General features: G+C 42.1%; 1 protein-coding gene across 13 annotated transcripts in view; it reads left to right on the top strand.

Annotated features, from left to right (window-relative positions):
• Positions 1 to 22546, top strand: part of CSNK1G1 (casein kinase 1 gamma 1) — a 258375-nt gene that overhangs the window by 29481 nt on the left and 206348 nt on the right. The window contains exon 2 of one of the 13 annotated variants that reach the window (XM_073363207.2): positions 10780 to 10856. The exons of 11 other annotated variants lie outside the window; for them this stretch is intronic. The gene's annotated coding sequence lies outside the window, so the exon portion shown is untranslated. Of the gene's footprint in view, positions 1 to 10779; positions 10857 to 13329; positions 13688 to 22546 lie in introns of those variants that run through there. One more of the 13 variants, XM_073363212.1, reaches the window with a different exon arrangement.

Here is a 22546-nt window from a genome sequence, read left to right as displayed (position 1 = left end):
TGCAGGAATTCTGCTGGGGAGACTACAAGGTCAGGGACACCAACGATCAATCTGGTGATGCCCTGCTGAGGAGGAGGGAAAAGCAACAGGGGTCTCCAGCTATGCCATAAGCTGGGGCTTGTTGGGACTGGCTAGACCGTGGTGGAGTCCATGTTAGGCAAGGGCAGATAAATATGATGAAAGGGAAGGGAACTCAGGTAAATATGTGCATGCATTTTTCTTCACAATATTTAAATATAAACATGGCATCTGGCCCATATCCAACTTAACAAGACAAAGGAGTTGGCTTTTTATTGTTTCTCTCATATGAGAATAGGTAGAGGTACAACAAACCAAAGGTAGAGTCAACATCTTTTCATTGCTTTGTTGGCTTAGGTGAGGGGTCAGGGGGCAGCTGGCCTGCAGAGCTCTTTATTTACCTGTGGCTGTTATCCTCCTGAAAGATCTCAGTGAAAGTTTCATGAAGATACTCTACAATCCTCTCAATGGAAAAGTTAGTCTATCAAGTATAATTATCCTGGTTAAATTCATGTATCTTTGTATCTAAAGTTATGAATATTGGCTATGATTTTTATCTCAAACGTGTTTTGTTCCTGGGTGACACCCCCAGATAGAATTTACATGAGGGCTAGACAGCTATATGTTGATGGCCCATTAAGGACACTTCACTTTCACAATGGGCCATTAAAGAAACTCATCCTGTCCAGACAGCTCTTCCTGAGGATGTTTCAGACAGCAAGGAGCCAATAGCCACCCCTGTAGTTCAGCAAAACAAGTGAGTATGTGATGTGGGCATGTGTAGGGCAACAAGATGTCTTGTTTTGTCCGAGACCATCCCTTTTTTAAGCCCTGTCCCAGTCATCCTGACTTTTTTGGCAAAACTGGGCAAAAATTTGTCCCATTTGCTCTTGCATTAGTTGGCAAAAGCAAATGGGATAAATGCTATTTAGCCCCAAAAATTGAGATGGAGGAATGTGCGGGGAGGGAGGTCTTGATGCTTGCCCCTCCCCAACTGCGCATGGCAGGCAGCTCAGTCGAGTGGCTTGGGCTGGCCCCATGTGGGTTTGTGTGGGTCAGTGGTGTGAGATGAGTTGCATGGGTTGGCCCCATATGGGCAGGGGGACAAGCGACTCAGGCCGGCATTGCATGGGAGGGCTTGGTCCAGCAGCTAATGCCAGCCTGGGCGGGAGCAGGGGGAAGAGGGAAAGGGCGGCATAGGGTTAGGGACAGCCCCATGCCGGAGGGGGCAGATGGAGGGGGGGGGCAGGCAGTGTCCTGTGTTCCCTTTTGGGAAATATGGTTACCCTAGGCATTTGACCCTGGACTCCATCTTGGATCAGTAACTTTCCATACAGAGGGCCTATGGCTTTGTTTGGGACAGTAAATTTCAGTGCTCATGGCAGAGGATATAAAAGATCCCTGAGACACCTCTGTTTTGCCTCATTCCTGCTCCAGTTCTCTGGACTGTGGGTTTACAACTAAAAGGAGTATTTTGAACAATGGACTGAGGACCTTCCAATCTTCTGGAAGTTACAAGAGAGACTTTTGCAAGCCAGCAGTCTATTCCATTACTGCTACAAACCTAATAAGGACTTTGCAATCATTTGTTTGTATATGATCGATTAACCATTTATAACTTATTTTATTAATAAACAGTTAGTTTACTAAGGATTGACTGGCAGCATGATATTTGGGTGAGATCTGAGATGCATATATTGACCTGGGGGTATATGTCTGATCCTTTGTGATTAGTAGAACCTCACATAAGGTGAACTGGGTTTTTAGTAACCTCTCACTATATTAGATATGTCTGTCTGGGAGCCAAGGACTGGAATGCCTAAAGGGGACTGTGCTAGGCTTCTTGTTAACCAGTGTGGTGCCACAGAAGCTCTTTTTCTACTGGTTTGGTGAGTTTTTGAGGATTATCTGCCCTGTTTCTTGCAGTCTGCCTTGAGGTGGCATTCTCAGTGTGGTCCGTTCCAGGCACTGGGTCACAGTACTTAAGACTGGTTCTAAAAGGATTTGACAAAGCTAATTTCCATAATCAAAGTCTTTGCTGGATGTGATAATAGTAACTCTGTGAAAACTGCAGAAAGACAGTGCCAGACAGGATCTAAGATTGGATGCAAGAAAGACCAGGTGATTATTGGATGCCATGTTCACCCATGGAAAATGTTTCTAAACATGGCATCCAAAAAGCAGTCACTTTTAAAATTTCTCTGACTATATGGTTCAAAATGCACAAGTGTAGGAGCAATACAAACACTCCTTGCTGGAGGCATTTCCAATGATGAAGTAGCCAAGTCCATCAACAGTAGAGGTGTTGAAGCCCAAGACTTGTACAGTACTCACGGAGAAGCGGACACAAGAATGTTTTTGCATGCTGTATGTGCCAATATGGATTTTGAGTCTTTTGGTGACACAGGACCCATAGTTGGTTGTTTTGGTCCATAGTGTTCATTGCTTTCCAAAAGAAAACACAGAGATAACATGGATTGAAACAGGTACCATTATCTGCATAACTGACAAGTATTGCTTTATATCTGTGCATGCAATTAGTATGCACTCACTCCTGACTTCTGGAACTTACTTCTTACTGTCTACACATTAACAGGATGTGACTCCATCATCCCTATTTGGTATTGGGGGGGCAAAAATCTGTTTTAATGTTGTCAAAACAACAGGAGCATACCACTTAGAGATCTTCTCAAATTGGGAGAGAGTGATGGACAAGTTTGCAATTTCTGCAGCAAGGAAGTTGATAGCCGTGCTGTATGACCAGAGAGAAAAGGAGAGCCACAGAAACCTGAATTACTTCTAAAATTCTATCCATTCAAAAATGACAAGTCACTGCCCAAATTCTCACCATGTGATGACAGTTTTGAAGAGCATGTCAAAAACGCATCTTGGCAAACAAAGATTTGGATGCCTTCATACATAGGGGGACAAGATATTTGATCCATCCATGTTGAAATGGTGATCCATATGGATGATGATCTACTTCCTGTATTCTTCAAGGGCTCAATGACATCTGAGCTTCTACGAGACTTTATTTGTGCCTGGAGCAGTAGGGGTTGCTGCACAATCTTCTGTAGTCAGAATAATCTTCTCTGCACAAAACTCTACGTGCCGAGGCAGTGACTATGGTAACCCCCACACTCTCTTGACAAAGATCATGATGAACAAGATGACAAGGGTTGACTAGAAATGTCTCAACTGCTATTACATTTTAATGATATCTGTACAAATGTATTACTAGATTTTTGTTTTACCCTTTAGATTGTTGCTGTGATGCTTTGCAGTCACCAAGAAATCCAATTTGATGTCATTAAACTAACATTAATGCAAATGTTTCAAAGTGGTCATTGTTCATCCCTGTTTCTATGATGATAGCACCACTTGACAGCTCCACATCATAATTCATCTTAAAGTAGACATAAGCATTCAAGTGAAGTGTGTAGAAAGGGTTCATTGCTGACCAAACTGGTGGTGTCTGCCACTTGCCTATATACTCATACCCATACCATTGGAATAGGGACTGAAATTTTCTTTCAACAGAACAGCCTTCCCCACCTCACCCCTGGAGGCCATACTCATCATGGCTGGGCCATACTCACTGGAGTGGTGCTGTGCTTAGGTGCTCCAAAGCTGAAGTGTCAGCAAGCATTTCTTACTAAAAGTGTTTATGGGACTAAGAGGAAGGCAGTTTTGAAACTGATCTTTCCCTTTCCGTTGTGACTGTGAATCCAATGGTACATCTGTTTTTTAGTCAACAGCTTCCGGTGTGGCAGCCTTTAGGGGTGTGATCTCTGCACCTGCAGAACACCTGATCTTGATGAGGAGGAGGAAGAGGATTAGGGAGGACATGTTCAGCAAGATCCTGCAAGCTAGTGCTGCATTGGAATTGTGAACAAAGGGCTTGGAGGGTCAATATGGCAGTCAGCATGGAGAAGAAAAAAGCAGACAGAAGCAGGAAAAGGAGCGGGAAATGCGCCATGACCTAATGGGTCTTCTCAGGCATCAAACCCAAATGCTGCAGACCTTGATTGACCTACAGGTCCAAAAAGCCTAGATTCTCCAGCCTTTGCTGTTCTTGAAAAAATGCATGGTTGCTGCTCCCTACAGCCCCCAACATACCACATAAGAATGACCATACTGGGTCAGACCAAAGGTCCATCAACCCTAGTATCCTGCTTTCCAACAGTGGCCAAAGCCAGGTGCCCCAGAGGGAATGAACCAAGCAGGTAATCATCAAATGATCCATCCCCCGTCACCCATTCCCAGCTTCTGGAAAACAGAGGCTAGGGACACCATCCCTGCCCATTGTGGCTAATAGCCACTAATGGACCTATCCTGCATGAACTTACCTAGTTCAGGGTTTTTTTGGGGTTTTTTTTTTTGTACCTTGTTATAGTCGTGGCATCGCAGTCTACGTCTTTACCCCCTACCATTCGATGCCAGAAGACAGCAAGGAAAACCACTCCTTGGCATGCGCTGACCTGTGAGAACCATGGTTGGTGTATGTGTATCCACAACAGACTACATTTGTGCACTGAAATGGACAAATGTTTACTTCCTTTCCAATTTAAAAATTCCATTCTGTTAATTTGTTAAAATGTGTTACATTGCCTGTGGTCTGTTCTGCACACTGTTTTTCTGCAGTTTTCCCCACTCAATAAAATTTATTTATTTTTGGAGAACCAATTATCTTAGTACACAGCACACTGGTGAATGCATAGTGGTACTCACACAAACAGGACTTGTTAATGTACAGTAAGCACAACATAGTTCATAGGTTCAAGCAAATGCCCAGTCATATCTATAAATGTGTGGCAAGCACTACACAATTCATAAGTGTCCAGAGAACAGTACAGCACAGAACACTACCATGGCTGCCCATTAATGTGCTGTTTCAAAGTCTTCCTCAACTGCTTAGCTCCACATTGGACTCTTGTAATGGCCTTTGTGTCTGGCTGTTCAAGGTAAGCAGACAGCTGCTCCTGTTCCACCTTCACCATGGCGGCAGCTTCCCCCCTTTGCTTCACAGATATTATGCAGGACCTAACAAGTAGCAACAATCATTGGGATATTTTTCTCATTGAGATCCAATCTAGTGACTAAACACCGCCAGCGTCCCTTCAGTTTACCAAAAGCACATTGAACTATCATTTTGCATCTTCTGAGCTGGTAGTTGAATTTTTCCTTGATGCTAGGGAGGTGGTCTCTTCAAGATCCAGGAGAGCAAGGATTGGCTGGGTCCCACAGAAACACTATTGGCATTTCAGTATCACTGATGGTAATTTACCAGAATATCCATGCTTGCAACTATTCTTAAAGATGTGAGGTCATGAATCTTTCCTGACCAGCCAACATTGATATTGGTAAAGCACAGTTAAATGGACACTGGGATATCCACCTTGGGGGCACAGCACCTTGCTTTGACACAAGTTTTCCTAGTGAGCACATGCAGTGCTGATCCAAGTAGGCACATGCTTGAATAATATACAGACTTTATTTTGGCAGCTGTATGCATCAACCAGTTTGTAGTGTAGACATGGATATAGTCTTTGCTTTCAGGGTTACCATGTGATTGGAAACTGTGGTATCTAGATAGAGAATATTCTGTAAGAAACTTACTCTGCTTTAGTAAATGACGACTGTCTCACTGCTGTCCTTGCCTTTGAAACCATTTGGAGGTAAATGTGCTAATTATACTGAGATGCACTTTAGAAGAGTTAGGAATTGGATTCGTTGATACCTTAAATTTGAAACAGACTCCTATAATGGCACTCCCCCTCCGACCCCCCACCCCCCCGGCAAAGTCCCTGATGCTCTCTTGTACTATCGAAGTGCTGCTTCATCTTGCTTTAGTAGCTTTGGCTAGCATTTATAATCCTAGACTAGGCAAATTTATGATTTTTTTTTTTAAGTGTTGGTTAGCATGTTTTAAAAAACCACTAGTGAACACTAGGTTTAATAGATTAGCTTGTTAATCTGTCACCCTTCTGCTCCCACCAGTGTTGACCATAATCAGCGAAGGTGTTTTAAAAGTTATGGAGCTCTATGCTAGTGGCTTTTAAAACATATTAATGTAAAAAAAATGCTACCTATTTTCTTAGTCTAGATAGGGCTTTACTGTGATCGTATATTGGATATGGAATAGTGACACATTCCAGGTACTGTGCCAAATTATTGTTGTAAACTGTATTAAGTGGCCCTGAAAAGAGACTTTTCCTACATATTACTAGCAAATGATTTATAGAGATTGAAAAAAAAAATACAATCTTCAGTACAAAACTGCTTGATCCAAAACATTTGGGAGTGCAGTGTTTAGTAAAGTGTAAATTTGAAAATCTTTGAGGATTTTGACCTTTTCCATTGTTTTTGGAGGAGCCTAGTCAAAATTCTAAACATTGCCAAATTGAGCTCTTTTTTTTTATAGTAGACTTGGGACCAGATTCTCCTGTATTCAAACTCTGTTGGGCACAAAGGTGGGGGCAGTGATATGCTCCTATGCTGAGGTGGAGCAGTTGGCACAGGAGATGGCTGTGCCAAGGGAATTCCGATATTTTTGCAATGCTGAGTGTTGTAAAACAGTGGTTTTCAATACTTCTCATTTGCGGACCCCTAAAAAAAATTCAAATAGAGGTGCAGACCCCTTAGGAAGTCTTAGAGATAGTTTGCGGACCCCAAGGGGTCTGTGGACCACAGGTTGAAAACCACTGTCGTAAAGGATTTGGAGCAGAAATAAGCATCTGGACAATATTAATCTGGAAGAATAGTGCAAACAAGGCAAGTGTAGTAGTTTTAAAACCAAAAATAAGTGTCTGAATCCGTTAAATTTCTAATGCCTTTTAGTTCACATTTATAGTTATCATAATAAGCCCAGAGAGGGCATAGGTTTGACACTAGCAGATAACTCTGAGGAGCATAGAAGACTGGTCACTACAAAAATATTAAATCCTTAGTGAATCTTTTATCTGAAAACCCAGAGAAAATATTCTTCATACTTCTGTATCATTGCACCACTTTCTCTTAAAGAGATGGTATTCAAGGTATGGCACAAATGGTAAATGTATTAGACCACTAATGGCCTCTAAAGCTCAATTACAATGACACTTTCCGTTACCGATTTGCTTATGAAAATATCAAGCCATTAACAGGTAACAGATTTTAAAATAAAAAGCACTGAATTCTTAATGAATTTAGAAGTTTAACAAATCCATGTTCTCACATGGAAGACACAACTTGATATTACAAAGACTGAAACTGTATGCAGCCTCTTAAGAAAACAAGAACTTGAAATAACTGTTCACTACTTCTTATTTGTGTCCTCAGACACTCCCATTCCTCAGTTTTTACTTCGCAATAGTAAAAGCTGTGTCCCCTTGGAGACCAAAAAAGGCATATCCAGAACTCAGAACTGGCTGTACGTAAAGAATTACAGTCCGGAAGGCCATTTCTTAATTCTTTGGCATGAATCTTCTTTTTCAGAAGTGAGGTGGAAACTGGTTAGATGCTAATAGCCTAGTGAAAAGCCAAACCTTTCATTTCATGGATGTCTTCAGGACGGTAATAGATTCTGCACTCATCAAAATGGTGTGGAGTATGCTCAAAAGCTGACTTATCCTTTTGGCTTCGTGCTGTATAAAAATGTAATAGGGACAGAACTGCTGCTAGAATCTAAACATTAAATTTTCAGTGTTGCTTTTTTTTTTTTACTAGCAGCTGACAAAGCATCTTCAATGCCATCAAACTAGTTGGTAAAGAGCCAAAGGAGCCAACTTGAATGCTCAAGCCCTTAATCTTAAACAAAAAAGCTGCTTTTAGATGGCAACTTTCCATTTTGAGATATTGTGAACATAAAAAGTGAAGGTCACAAGTAGATCTTCTAACCAAGTGAAGTGATGCAAGAATCACCAAAGGAGGGCTTTAATCTCTTGTCCCAAAAGGTGTTTGCTGAACTTGTGGCTGCTCCAAATTCTCTATATTTACATTCCTTCCTCCTCAAATCTTCATATATTTTATACTTATGAAAATGAGTTTGAAATTTAGTGCACTCTGAGCTGGCCCCCTGTTCAGAGTCTCCGTCACTGCCATTCACAACAGAAAAAACATTTTTGCCACTTTCTACCCTGGACAGGATTGACTGAGGTGTTCCTGGATTCTGATCCTGACTCTGCCTGTGACTTGCTGTGTGGTCTTGGGCAAGGCCTTTCACTCTCTGTAGTCAATTTCTGCATCTGTAGAATTAAGATGCTTACTTCCCTTTTATACATATAAAAGCCAGTTTGAAATGTAATGGCACCTGGCACCCTGTTTTCCTGTTGTGGAGGGCATTGTTTTTAGTGTCTGTATTTCACATGGTTTCCATGAGACTGGGACACTGTGCTATAAAGTGAACAAACAAAGTACATGGGGTTTGGGACTCTTGCTGTCTACAATATATCAGGTTGAAAGGTCTGTTACTGGAAATTGTTTTATGCCTGACGTACGGATCTCAATTATTGAAATAATTCATTGCCTCATTTCATTTCAATAATTCATTCATTTCAGCTGAATGCTGTGGAGACTGGTCCATTGCTGGGCTTGTGAAGAGGGGTGTATTGAGAAATCTTTTACCTTGCTGCACTTCCAGTTTTTAATGTTTCATTAGCCATTCCTGAGGCGTTCTATAAATGCAGTTTACAAAAGTTCTGACTAAAACCCATTAATTCTAATAGCGCTTGACAGAAATGATTAGACATATCTTGAAATAATACAAAAATCACAAATACAATAGATCAGTCTCATTTAATTTACAGCAAGTTATAAATGAACCTCTAAACTGTAAGCATTTTGCATTCTTTCCTTTAGTCTCTGCACTGTAAGGTATGAAAATATCAACTTCTATGCGAGATATTTAGTGAACTGAGGCAACTTGTTTGCCAAAAACATCCCTTTAATAAAATTTGACTGTATGAAGTCTGTATTAAGGGTTCTTTTAGATCAGGCATAAGAGAATCTTTGTTTCCTAGCTTTTCCCCACAGTATTGTTCCATTTAATGTTGAATATGGCCTATCCTAATTATTTGTTCATACTTTGTGTATACCATAAATGACTTGTTTTCTCTCTCTTCTTCTCTCTCCTGTCCTGCGCTTATTCTTTTTTCTTTTTTTTTTTTTTTACCTGGAGTGCTATTAGGATCCATGTTGTCAAAACAAATCTCTATTCCATAAAAATTTTGTACACACATGGGGACTGGGAAGGATTGTAAATACTACAGAAAGATATATAAGTATTCCATGAACTTTATAATCATAGGCTTATAAAGAATGTGTGTTGTTATTAAGTGAGGTGGTCTTCAGTCTCTTTCGTATTTCGCATCAGATTAAATGGCCTAGTTTTAGTAGACGTGGGAATGGCTACGTAGAGTTATTCTAAAATTTTGTTTGAAAGAACTCGAGCATTTGGCAAAATATATCCGGCTGCCCAACTTCTTCCTACTCATCTATCTAGAGCAGGTTTGTTATGTACAGTATGTAAAATATTGCTACATAAAGATAATCTGGGGCCTTAGAAAAATAAAGCCTTCCGTCTTCTGCACCAAGGAGTCAGATTCAAAATTTGGTGGTGAATAATTTTTCAACAAAGGTCTGTCTAAAAATTAAACAAAATTTCTCAGATTTTCCTAGGAATGTTTCTAAATTTTGCTTTCTGGATCATTGGTGGGGGAGTTATGGTTGGATGACATCAGGGGCATGTATAAGATTTTATTCTGGGCTAACTACATAAACACTTTTTAAAATATTTTTTAACATGAGGGAATATCTGCAGACATTAAACAGTAAATAATTTTACAATAAAATCCTGCAGAATTTTAAAAAGATGTCCTATTGAAAAAACAAATCAGGTTTATCCTTAAGCTTTCCCGTAAATTTTCATTTCTAGAGCTGGTTGGAAATTGAATTTTCCATTTGAATGCCATTCTGATGGAAAATAAAATATTTTTTCAATTTTCTCAATTTGACCTGAATTGAAGTTTTTTTTATTTTGTTGAACTGATATGAAACATTTTGTTTCAAAACAGTGCCTCATTAAACTCTATTTCCTGATTGTGGTATGTTGCCTCATGGGAGCTGTAGTTCAGGCCCCTGTTTGCTGGTATGGGCTGGAGGACTACATCTCCCATAATTCAGTGCAGAGACTCCTCTGACCAAGCTGTTTGGTGTATCATGGGATATGTAGTCCAACCAGGAAATCTCACTCAGAGGAGAGTGGGGGACATCAGGCTCCCAAACCACAATTCTTATGAAGCGGTGTGTTACAATGGGAAAATGCAGTTCAATAAATCAAAAGGGAACGCTTCTATTTTGGGATGTCAGTTTTTTGTTGCAATCAAAAATTTTGTCATTTCCAAATCAATATATTTAGAAAATTTTGATATTTCAACTTTGTCCTCATTTAGGATGAAAGAAATGTTGAAATATTGGAATTTTCTGTGGGACAGAACTTTTACATTTAGCTCAGCTGTAACTTTATAGTACACGCACAGAATAATACTGTGAAGATTTAAAAGTGACCTACCACTTTTTCTTTAAGGGCTTGATCCCGCATCACCTAAATAAATGGGTATTTCATCATTCTTCTATTTAGAAATGGCATCTGACCCTACATGAAATATAAAACTGTGCTGAGTGCTTTAAACAGGCTAAAGAGGGAATTCAGTTTTTTCTAAATTTATTGTTTGGTGGTCTGGGTTCCCTGAAGTCATGGTCCGCTATCTTTCTTGGTTCTAGAACTCCCACAGTTATGGCTCCTGTTCCGCTTTGATGGCCTAGCGTATGCTGTGACTTCAGGGGACCTAAAACAATAGGTAAGGTTAGAATCTGTTAGGGTGAGTACCGTTGCTAAATTCAATGCCTTAGTGTATAACTATACATTTCACTCTTCAAAAAAATAAAAATTGCAGTTCTCCTTCTACTCTAGTTCCCTTTTTCCCTATGTGACAAGTTTCAGAGTAGCAGCCGTGTTAGTCTGTATCCACAAAAAGAAAAGGAGGACTTGTGGCACCTTAGAGACTAACAAATTTATTTGAGCATAAGCTTTCATGAGCTACAGCTCACTTCATCGGACGCATGCAGTGGAAAATACGGTATGATGAAGTGAGCTGTAGTTCTTGAAAGCTTATGCTCAAATAAATTTGTTGGTCTCTAAGGTGCCACAAGTACTCTTCTTTTTTTTCCTTATAGTTCACATTCAGCAAATATCTATGGATGGGAGTAGGAAATGTCTGTAAAGGATATACAAGAACATTTGCATAGTTTTTTTTTAATTCGTGATTTTTATCTGTTCCCCATTTTCCTTAATTCTTTCTTTCCCTCTCATGTATCCACTGATTTCACCTTTTATTCTAGTGTTTGTTTCCTTGTGTTTGTTTTCCTGACCAGTCTACATTAACCAGTAGTGCTGTCCAGTGCTGTTTCTGTATCGTTCTTCCCAGGAAGGTGCTAACAGTTTCATCTCTCCTTCTCTGGCTGGTGTAGACCATGCCTAGCAGATGGGCTTTCTTACAAAGCTATGTTCTACATAGCTAAGCTTGGTCTGTGCCAACAAGGAAACAAAAATAGGATGTTAGAGGCAAGAACTGTTTTTTAAAAAATCTTTCTGATTATAAAGGGGTTTTCTTTTAGCATAGGTATTGCCTTTTGTTTCTGGTTCTGTCCTTCTTTTCCTAATACTGCCTGTTCACTCATTGTGTTACTGATATGGTTATTGTCACTGCATGGATGTATCGTGCAAATTCATTCTCTGCTCTGGTGGACTGGTTGGAACAATAGCAGATTGTACTGACGCAAACTCACTTTCAGTGCAGGTAAAACAAAATTCTTGCTTCTGGGTAGAGGTTTCTGGAGGACCATCAAGGCCTCTGTTAAGAATTTCATTTTGAGGCAAAAAGAAAAGGAGTACTTGTGGCACCTTAGAGACTAACCAATTTATTTGAGCATGAGCTTTCGTGAGCTACAGCTCACTTCATGCCCGATGAAGTGAGCTGTAGCTCACGAAAGCTTATGCTCAAATAAATTGGTTAGTCTCTAAGGTGCCACAAGTACTCCTTTTCTTTTTGCGAATACAGACTAACACTGCTGTTACTCTGAAACCTGTCATTTTGAGGCAGAGATTCAGACTGAGAATCTTCCCCTTTCCTTTTGACTACAGTTTTTCTATAGAAAATCTCCTGTGTCAGAGGTGGTTGTGTAGTTGCTGGTTAGAAGCTTCATCTTTAATTTTCTAATAATAATTAGTATTATTGACTCAGCAAGCACTGAGTTGCTGTTACATTCTGAACAATCTGTGTGTTGTGCATTTGATTGGTTGTGCATGCACCAAGTTATTTACGTTGCCTATAAAGTTGGCATTGCTGGGTTTTTAAAACTACTAAGTTTTTAAAACTAAGTAGTTTTTGAACTACTAAGGATGTGTGCAGGAATGCTGCAAGCAGGACTTGAGAACAGTTCAGGCTGATAGTAAACCAGCAAGCCAAGGTGAAAAATACTTGCAGCACCACTCTTCTGCAAATGGAAATGATAACAGTTGTACTTAACTGGCAGTGTTACTGTCAGCCATTTATCTAATCTCTTAGAATGTAACTTGTGCTTTTCATATCTTTTGCTTCCTGGTTTGACTGTACTTAACTGGCAGTGTTACTGTCAGCCATTTATCTAATCTCTTAGAATGTAACTTGTGCTTTTCATATCTTTTGCTTCCTGTATTTCATTTCTTGCACTGTGTGGGTTCCCTTTTCTTTCACTCTTTGACCCCTTCCTCCTCCTTTACAATGTTGTCTGCAGTCTTTCTTATTTTCCTCCCCCTTTGTCTTCCGAAATCTCTCTCAATTCCCTGTTGTTCTGAGGTATCCTGTCAATCTGTCTACTCATGTCATTTAGCCTCCCGCCTACCTCCTATTGTCATTTCTGCTTTCTCAGGCTTTGACTGCTTGACCACAATGTGAAGGTTCTGACTGCTTTGTAGACTGAGGCACTGGCAGTCCAGCCAAAGATAAAGTTTAGATCACCCATAAACTGTCTGTGACAAGACTATCCAAGCATAAAGTTAGAATATCTATTTGGATGTTACCATGGTGCCCCGTATTATGTAGTCAGACCACCGCCAGGCGTAATGCTGCCAGGTCGCAAGAAAAAGAACAATCCATAGCATAGGTCCCACTTGCTACCTGGCAAATACCCTCTTATTAAATATTTATTGCACAGAATTTGTGGAGAACACCTCTACGGGGCTTTGTGGAGGCTGCCACCTTTGTTCTTGTAATGGTGAATATGGATTCATTCAAGAGTCCACCTCTCTGTGTGGTTTGTCACTTTTTTTTCTTTCCCTTCCTATCCTAAAAGGTCCTGCTGGTTCAATCCCAATCCCAATCCCACTGCATTCATCACCTACAGATCTAGGTCCCTTCCTAGACCCTGCTCCAAGTACTGTATCCTCTGCTATAACTTCTCTCCCTGCTCCCTCTTTCTTTCAATGCTTCCTCTCCTACAGACACACCAAGAGCAAAGAAACTGCTGTGTGAAGCTCAGAGAAATTTCCCTGCCCCTGGGGTTCTGTCTGCCAGTTCCTGCCAGCGAGGGTCCCAGCTGCCGGCCCCACTCAGCCTGCTGCCGGTCTGGGATCCCATCCCTGCCCACATAGGTACCTACCTTCTCCCTGGTTGTAGCCAGTGATGAGCTGCCAAAATCTTAACTGGTTCCCTCCTCACCCCACGAGGGGGTCGTTGCACACCCCTGCCCCCCGGGACTCCTCTCCCATTCACCCCCTCCCCTGACTGCCCCCAGAACCGGGCAGGAAGGTCTCGTGGGCCACTGTAGTGGGTGCCCACCCCACCCCTAAGAGCCAGAGGGACCTGCCGGGGGGCAAGGTGGGGAGTCCCGGAGGTGCTTACCTGGGGCAGCTCCCAGGAAGCATCTGGCAGGTCCCTCTGGCTCCTAGGGGTGGGAGCGTTGCTAGTGGGGGATCAGGGGGAACGGCCACTCCCCCCTACTGATCACATCAAAAGTGCCGCCTTAGGCAGAGCACCCACCGGCATCTCCCGGCCCCGTGCCCGGCCCCAGCTCACCTCCGCATCCACCCCTGAATACACCACCCCGCTCTGCTTCTCTGCCCCTCCCCACCGGGCTTCCCGCAAATCAGCTGTTTGGCGGGAAGCCTGGGAGGGCTGAGAAGCAGGCGGTGGCTTCACACTTAGGGTTAGGGTGGGGAAGGTGAGCTGGGGCGAGGAGTGGTTCCCCTGGGCCGCTCCCCCTCCCAGGTTACCTGCTGCGATGCGGGTGGCCCTCCTCACACCCCCCAGCTCACCTCCGCCTCCCTGGGCCTGAGTGCGAAGCCGCTGCCTGCTTCTCACCCCACCTCGGCTTCCCGCATGAACAGCTGATTCGTGGGAAGCCTGGGCGGGGTGGTGAAGCAGAGCGGGGCGGTGCATTCAGGGGAGGAGGCGGAGCGGAGGTGAGCTGGGGGTGGGGTGGGGCAGGGAGATGCTGGTGGGTGCTCTGCACCCACCAAATTTTCCCCTTGGGTGCTCCAGGGATGGAGCACCCATGGAGTCTGCGCCTAAGGTGCCACTTTTGGCCAGTTAAATTTAGAAGCCCTTTTAGAATCGGTTGTCCCTCTCAGAACAAGCGGTTCTAAAAGGGCTTCTAAATTTAACCGGTTCTAGTGAACCAGTGGGAACTGGCTCCAGCTCACCACTGGTTCTAGCCCACTCTTCCCCCTCGCCCCCCCGCACTGAGCACAGTTGGAGGTGAAGGAGCAGGTTGGGGTTCAGGGTCCGGCCAGGAGCTAGAATGTGGGAGGGGACTCAGGGTTGAGGCAGGAGGTTTGGGTGTGAAGTACTTACCTGGGCCGCTCCCATTTGGTGCAAGGGGGTGCAGGTAGGAATGTGGGGGGGGGGTGCAGGAGCTCCTGTTTGGGGCTGGGGTGAGGGTGAGAATGTGGGGGGTGCAAGAGTCACAACATGGGATGTGGTGGGGCTGGGCATGTGTGGAGGGTGCAGGAGTCAGGGCAGGGGGCTGGGTATGTGTGGAGGGTGCAGGAGTCAGGGCAGGGAGCTGGGGGTGTGTGAGGAGGGTGCAGAAGTCAGAGCGTGGGGGGTTGCTGGAGTCAGGGCTGGGGTTGTGGGGGGATGCAGGGTTCAGGGCAGGAGGCTGGGATCATGGGGGGGTGCAGGGGTCAGGGCAGAGGGCTGGGGGTGTGGGCTAGGGTCGTGGGGGTGCTCCCAGCCCCCTGCTCAGCGCGGCTTTTTCTACATAAGTGCATTCTTGTTGGTTGTTATAACCTTAATACATATTCTTCACAACTCAGAGATAGATGTAGGTTTCATTTATAGAAGGTACACACAACACATTTTTGAAGGGATTTATTTTGAAAACTTTTCAGATTAGTTTTACAGCTATATAAGAAAATGAATGATTGTTTGGTTATCTCATTTACCAAAGGTAATTGAAGCAGATATTTATGAAGTCACTGGGAGGTGAACTATTTCCAATTCAACAGGTTACTCGTTAATATTTGGAGGATTTTCTTGCCATGCTGTATTAGGAGGAGGAGATCACCAGTCAGACATTTTAAATTGTTTCATTTAACTAAAACAATGTTATGTATTCTGTATTTTTTTCTTCAACAGCAAACATATAATTATATGAATTTTTGAATTTAGTTAAACATTCAAGTTTTTTAAAATCAGGTTTGTTTTTGTTAAAAATTGTTTAACTAAAATAGTTAAATCAAATATTAAAAAAAAATTAAATAGATTGTGTCAGCCAAGTCAACATGAGAAACTTAAAATATTGGCTTGTGCAGCTAACCCAGTCATCTTCACCTTCACCGTCATTTTCCTGTTTGTTCATAATCTGGAAAAGAAGAACAAGCTTTCCTGCTTTTTCAAGTCCCAAACGATTTCTCAATTTAGAATAAATTAGTCCAAAGGAAGAAAATATTCTTTCTACACCCACAGAAGAAGCTACTGTTAAGTGAGATGATCACTTCAACAGTCTCTGAATCCAGGTGCTTAAGTGACTTCCACCAATTCACTGCTGTGACTTCCTTTAAAACGTCATCAGCAAACACGTATTTCTTGAATGGTTCACACTTAGCTCTGAAGTTTATTATAGTTGGTGTTATGGAGGGATGATTGCTGGATGTCCATGTCATAGCCAACTCCTCTTCTTCAGCAGTTTGACCCTTGTACTGAGTATTGAGAATGTTTGCAAGAAAATGAGCTGGAGATAGTGCTTGTCCCATTTGTTTTTTTTAATGCTTGTAATTTAACTCTGTCATTGCATATTTCTCTCTTTAAGATCTAACTCAGTTCCTTCCAAATTTCAACAGCATTAGCAATAAAACAGCTGTTTCCCTGCATTTTGTTCAAGGCTACAGAAATAGGCTTCAGGGTATTCAGCATGTGTTCAACATTTCTCTTAAGCCCACTGTTGAGAACTTTGGCTGTTACAGTGCCATGTATTTTTTCACAATTTTGTTCACAAACTGTCATCTGATTAGGCCAGTTGTTGATATAGTGCTCAAAACTGTCCACTACTGAGTTTCATCGCACGTCTTGTGGGAGAGTTAGCTTGGTTCCTCCCACTTTTTTCAGAGCAGCTGCTGCAAAGTGGTTGTTATGGAAGTATTCTGCAATTTTAACAACGTGAGCTTTTATTTCTGGAACACTGAAGTCTTTGGCTAGGAGGTGCATCAAATGAGCACCGGAACCGTATGTTGTTAGCTTGGGACTCTCTTCAAAATAATTTTATCTCATCTTGGATAAATTTTCAGCATTATCTGTGACCAAGTTACGTACTAGACATTTGAAATTTTTCCCCACAGTTTGTTATAGCTTTTACTGCTGCTACTTGTAAGTATTCTGCTGTGTGTGCATTTCCTGACATATCAATTGTTTCTGTAAGGAAGACATTCGCTTCTTCTGTTGTCACTTAAGCACATACAACAGGATCATTGTGGACATTGCTCCACTCATCAAGACTCAGGTTAACAATTTCACCCTCTAGACCTTTTGAACACTGCTCAATTTCTCTTTCATACACTTTATCCAGCAATTTGCCTGCGACATCTGCTCTGTTGGGTGGACTGTATCCTGGTCTTAATGACTGAACCATGTTAATGGAGTGTGCGTTCTCAGTCATACAGAAAGGAGAGTTTGTTGCATAAACAAACCGGGCAATTTTTTCTCAATTACCTCTTTTTGTAATCTGCTGGTTCTTATCACAAACTTATCTATGGTTGTCTCTGGATGATGCAGATTTTTTTTATTTTGTTTTTGCTACAGGTGATATGCTGTGGCTATGTGACATACATGATATGACTGAAACACATGTCCATTGGCAGATAACTCTGAAACTATAGGAAATGATGGTGATCTTGAAGGTGGATAATCTTCAGAATCCTGTATGTTGAGGATAGATTCTCCTAAACAAAATAAGTCAATGCAGTTAGTTATTACCATATTGTTCGTTTAGTATTAGTCATTGCATTCACTGACACTCAGTACTACTTTAAAGATGAAATTGTAAAAGGAAGATCTGCCAACTTCAGCTATTTATTTTTTCAACACAACTGCATCGGAAATGATAGTACCATAGAGTAACAACTATATTTTTCGCTCAAACATGAGAATTCAAGAATAGTCCAGAAGGAAGACAGGCTGTCCTTAAGTATGAACTAAAAACATTTACCAACCCGAAGAGAGATCCTGCTTGTTCAGACATGTTCCCTTCATCGTCAAAGCAGCTTCCTCCTGCGAAGGAACACTTCTTATGATATTTCATTTGGGAAACCAGATTTCTTTGTTGAACTGTTTGCATTTTGCATGCATGCCTGTCTTACCCACTGGTAGAGGAACTTCATTAAAATGTTCCCAAACTGGGTCTCTTTTATGGCCTGCTGCCATTATAGGTTTTCCCTTCTAGCGAGAGAATGGTGTGGTAGATCTCAAATCAATGAAGGCTACACTCAGAAAGACCTCAAGACTTCTGGAATATGCTGCTCAAACAGTTTCACTTTTGTTTCCACTGCCTGCCCCTCCCTTCTCACATTTATCTCCAGACTTCTTCTTGTTGTCCAGATCTATTCTGCCCCCAACAATCTTCTATTCATTGAACTTTTTGAAACTTTTCATTTTTAGAGAGCAAGAGAGGTAAGGGATTGACTCTGTGTACACAAATTTTCAGAGGGACAATAGGGTTGAGGTCTGTTATTTCGCACCTCTATTTATTTATTTATTCATTTATTTAAAAACGTTTTTGCTGTTAACAAGCATGTTATCTCTGGAGACACACATCCACAATTTGAGAACTGCGAAACTAAGCATCTCTGATGGTATCTTCTAGACTGAGCACTGATTCCTACTGAGTTGATAGAAAGATTAACCTAAATAATTTGTACAGAAGCCCCTGGAACCTGATAAGATTGAGTCCGTGAAGTATTGGAACTCATTTAAAAAACTTTTCTTAAACATTACATGAATATATTGTCTCATACTACAGAATCAGAAATTATAATCCCTATCCCATGATGAGGTACATTATAGCTCAAAGATGTTGTAATTAAAATTTATCTTTAGATAGGTGTTTTCCTCAAAAAGCATTTTATGAAAAAATCAGTTTTAAATTAAAAAATCTGATTTTTTTAAAATAATTTTTTATCCACCTTGCAATTTTTAGAATAAAACAATAAAACAAATCTTGCTTAAGCCATGTTACAAATATTTTAACTCCTGTTATAATAGACATCAAATCTTTTTACCCCTTGCTTAAATTTAAGTATTAAAACCTTTATTTAAATAAGAAAAACTTGCTTTACTTTGCTGAAATTCTATTTATGACCAACTGACCAGAGATTGTTCTCCTACAGATTACCAGTCTGTTTTTTTAAATATTTTTTTTACTTTGTCCACTGAATCCCACTCACAACAAAGCACATTTTTACCTGCTCCTGCTATTATGGCAGCAGGTTCTGTGGGATCCCAGTTGCAGGGCTCTGGTCTAAAGTAATAAATTAAAACCTGTAAACAGTAGTATTTCAAGGTGTTGGATAAAGAATACTACAAGGAAAAATTCAAGTTGGAGTTCTATGGTAGTGTAAATCGGGCATGCAATTGTCCCTGTATTGTCACTGGAAGAGGATGATCCCATCCAAAATACCTTGTGTGGGATGGAGTCTTGGTATACTAAGCTGGCACAATGTGTTTTAACAAATTAGAAAACATCCTCTTTGCAATTATTGTTAAGAAAATCAAAGGAAGTAGTTCTGGATTTTTCTTCACCTTTGTGATGTAAAGATAGCATCCAAGTACCCTATTCAAGTTTTCTGCTTGATGTTTGTTACAAATAACTAGTTCTAACTTTCCTCTTCTTCTTGGAAGGCCTGGTTATATCACTGGAGCTATAGCTCAACCTTGAACCTTTCCTGTCTTCAAGGAGGGAGTTTAGTTGAGGGCAGCATGGCTTCAGCCTCTGGGTGACCTGGTTGGTTATGTCCCAAAACATAAGCAAAGACGTTCAGCTAAAAGAGGGCAGTGGCATGAGCAGTGTGTTTTTCTGTATCAGAAAATTTCTTCTGCAAGGTGTGGGGGACTCTGACGCTATCTTAATAAATCAGAAATGAACTATAAAGGTCACATTCTTTGCTGTTCTTCAGCTAATGTTAATGTGTACTAACCATAGAGCTGTCTAGCAGCTGAACAGAGAATGCTATATAATTTTTAAACAGTACAGTTAATCCTTTGTCCTTAGCACACCTTTCAAATTTAATAGATGCTAGCTAGAATACTAGTTACAATAGAACATCATCTTGTCTGTTTTCATGTATTTCTAGGATAACAGAGTAAGCACCCAGAATTGTAATTAACTTGTATGACTTACTCAATTAACCATTTATTTGCTGGTTTAGAATATAAGACACATCACTTCATGTAACATGTCTAGGACAGGGGTGAAAGTAACTTAAGGGACTTAGCAGTATGCAGGGCCGGGGTCCTGAGCAAAGGGTTTTGGGGGGCTCAACCGGAAGGGACATGGCCTTTAAATCTCTGGGCTTTTTAAATCACTGCCGGAGCCCTGGGGCTCCCAGCCATGCTGCTACTCCAGGACACCGTCAGCGATTTAAAGGGCCCGGGGCTCGCCGCAGTAGCAGCGGCTGGGAAACCCAGGCCCTTTAATTCACTGACAGAGCCCCATTGTAGTGGTAGCTGTGGTTGCGGCCCGGGAGCCCCGAGGCTCTGGCGGTGATTTAAAGAGCCTGGGGCTCCAGCTGCTGCTGGGAGCCTGGGGCCCTTTTGAATTACTGACCTGGGGAAGCTGCCCCCTGTCGGTACAGTCAGCTGTGTACCAGCCCTTGCCGGTATGCCGTACCAGACCATACAGGCTTACTTTCACCTTTGGTCTCAGATCATAAGGAAAAACTGGTGAATTGCCCTCGCTTACTCAGTCTGCTCTTACATAACTCATTGCTGTTGGTTGTTCAAGTCTCACAGATTGTCGTACTTTGTTTCCACTAGCAACAGCCATCAGACATTTAGCTGAACAAGACTTAATTCTTTTAAATTGACCTACAAGAAATGTATGAAGGCGAATGTGGGGGTGGAATAAAGTGGTATGTCGGCATGGTTTCCATTAATATGCGAAGAAGTCTGTGGCAAACCTTGTTCTGAGCCTCATGATCAAATCAGCAAAGGACTTTTTTGTCAACCTTAGACCTCCTCCCCTGCTCTTTTTGCCATTTCCCCCAATAAATTATCTTTGGGGGGAGGGGTGGAATCAAAGCTTACTGTGCAGATTGAATTTACTTGGACTTCTATCTAAGTGAATTCTCAAATACAATTAAACTGCAGGATCAGACCCAGATGAAATGTGCCTTGAATGCAGTTTTCTTTATTAGTATCCTGGTGTCACTTTTGCCAGTGCAACCATTGGGGTGTGTCCTTAGTGGTCAGCTGGGCAGGTGCCACCTATGCAGACCCAGGACTTTCATGTTCAGTTCTCTTTTGTTTTTCTACAGGCAGGTGCTCTTAATTGTTTCCTGCCTCTCACAGAAACAGCAGCTGGCTCCCCAGTTTCTCCCTCCATCAGTCTTGGGTTATTCTCAGGAGCAGAGATTTCAAACTTTTTGCTGAGACCCCCTTCAGAGATTCATGTCCCATACATTTCCTCCTCTTATGAAGAAACGAGGCAGGGCCAGGGTGCCTGGTTCCTGTTGGGGTGGGGTACTGACCATGTGGTAGTTGAGGATGCCTTCTGCTCCCTGCAGGGGTAGAGTAGTCTCAGCTGCTGGGACCTGGCTCTCCTCCAGTTGTGCTGCCACCTCCCCCATGTAGGGGCAGCAAACAGGGCTGAGCTGAAAGGCCAGGGCCAGCTGGGTACTTGAAGGCTGCACCCCCAGAGTTCTGGCCACTCTCCTACATCCAGCCCTGTCTGTTTCCCCCGCATAGGCTGTAGATGGGGCTCTGTCCTGTGGCCACACTGAAGGGCAGGGTCAGGAGAGGGCTTTGTGCAGCAGGGATATCAGTACTCAGTGTGTAGCCTTCAGTTCCACTCTTGCAGAATTCTCACCCCCTTCCAAGCAGAGGAGGGTATGTACCAGTTGGAAGTTGCTGCAGCTGGGGCAGAGCGGGAGTGAGATGGGCAAGGAGTCTGATAGCCAAGACCACCCACAAAACTCCGTCCATTTCCCCTGTCTGACAGAGCCCCCTCTTGACCTTGAGCCTTCAGTGCTGCTCTGTCAGGTCCTCATGCACCCGATAACTTCATCTTGCTCCCTCCACTTGTCCCAAGGGGTCATGCCCTATGCTTTGAGAACCTGTGCTCTAGAGTAAGGAGACAAGGATGGAAAAAGCAAAGCGAGAAAGGGTCTCTGAATTTGGCACTGCTTTCTGGCCATGTCGTGTCCAGTTCTGATGTCAACAATTCAAGAAGGATATTGGTAAATTGGAGAGGGTTCAGAGAAGAGCCACAAGAATACTTAGAGGACTGGAAAATATGCCTTATATTGATAAACAGATTAAACTCTTTGATTCTTGCTTAACAAAGAGAATGTGACTTGAACAGTTTGAGTACGTATATGGGAAACAGAAATTTGACCATGAACTCTTTAGAATAGGAGACAAAGGTCTAAAAAGTATCAGTGGTTGGAAATTGAGGGTAGACCTAGCCAGACTGGAAATAAGGTGCACATTTTTCACAGTGATGGTAAAGTCCTTTTCAGTCTCTTTAAGGGAGACCCATAAAGGAGAAAAAGCTTCTAGATCTGTTCCATCCAGTTTGCATACTCTTTGGCTGGTTTCCCATGCCACATCAAGCTCTGATCTCCATCAGATACCTTCGAGACCAAGAAAAAGATCTGTGGATGTGCACTATAGACTTACCACCTAGTTCTCTATCCCAACTGTCTTTTAATCAGGCCTAGTCAATAGAACTTGGATCAGAGCCAGGTGAAATGGGCTTGGAGTAGTTATTTTGTAGTAGACCTAAGGATGCTAGTTCTGGG

The sequence above is a fragment of the Lepidochelys kempii genome, chromosome 10 (assembly GCF_965140285.1).
Source record: "Lepidochelys kempii isolate rLepKem1 chromosome 10, rLepKem1.hap1, whole genome shotgun sequence".
In the NCBI taxonomy this organism is placed as follows: Eukaryota; Metazoa; Chordata; order Testudines; family Cheloniidae; genus Lepidochelys; species Lepidochelys kempii.
This window is presented reverse-complemented; position numbering and strand designations above follow the sequence as displayed.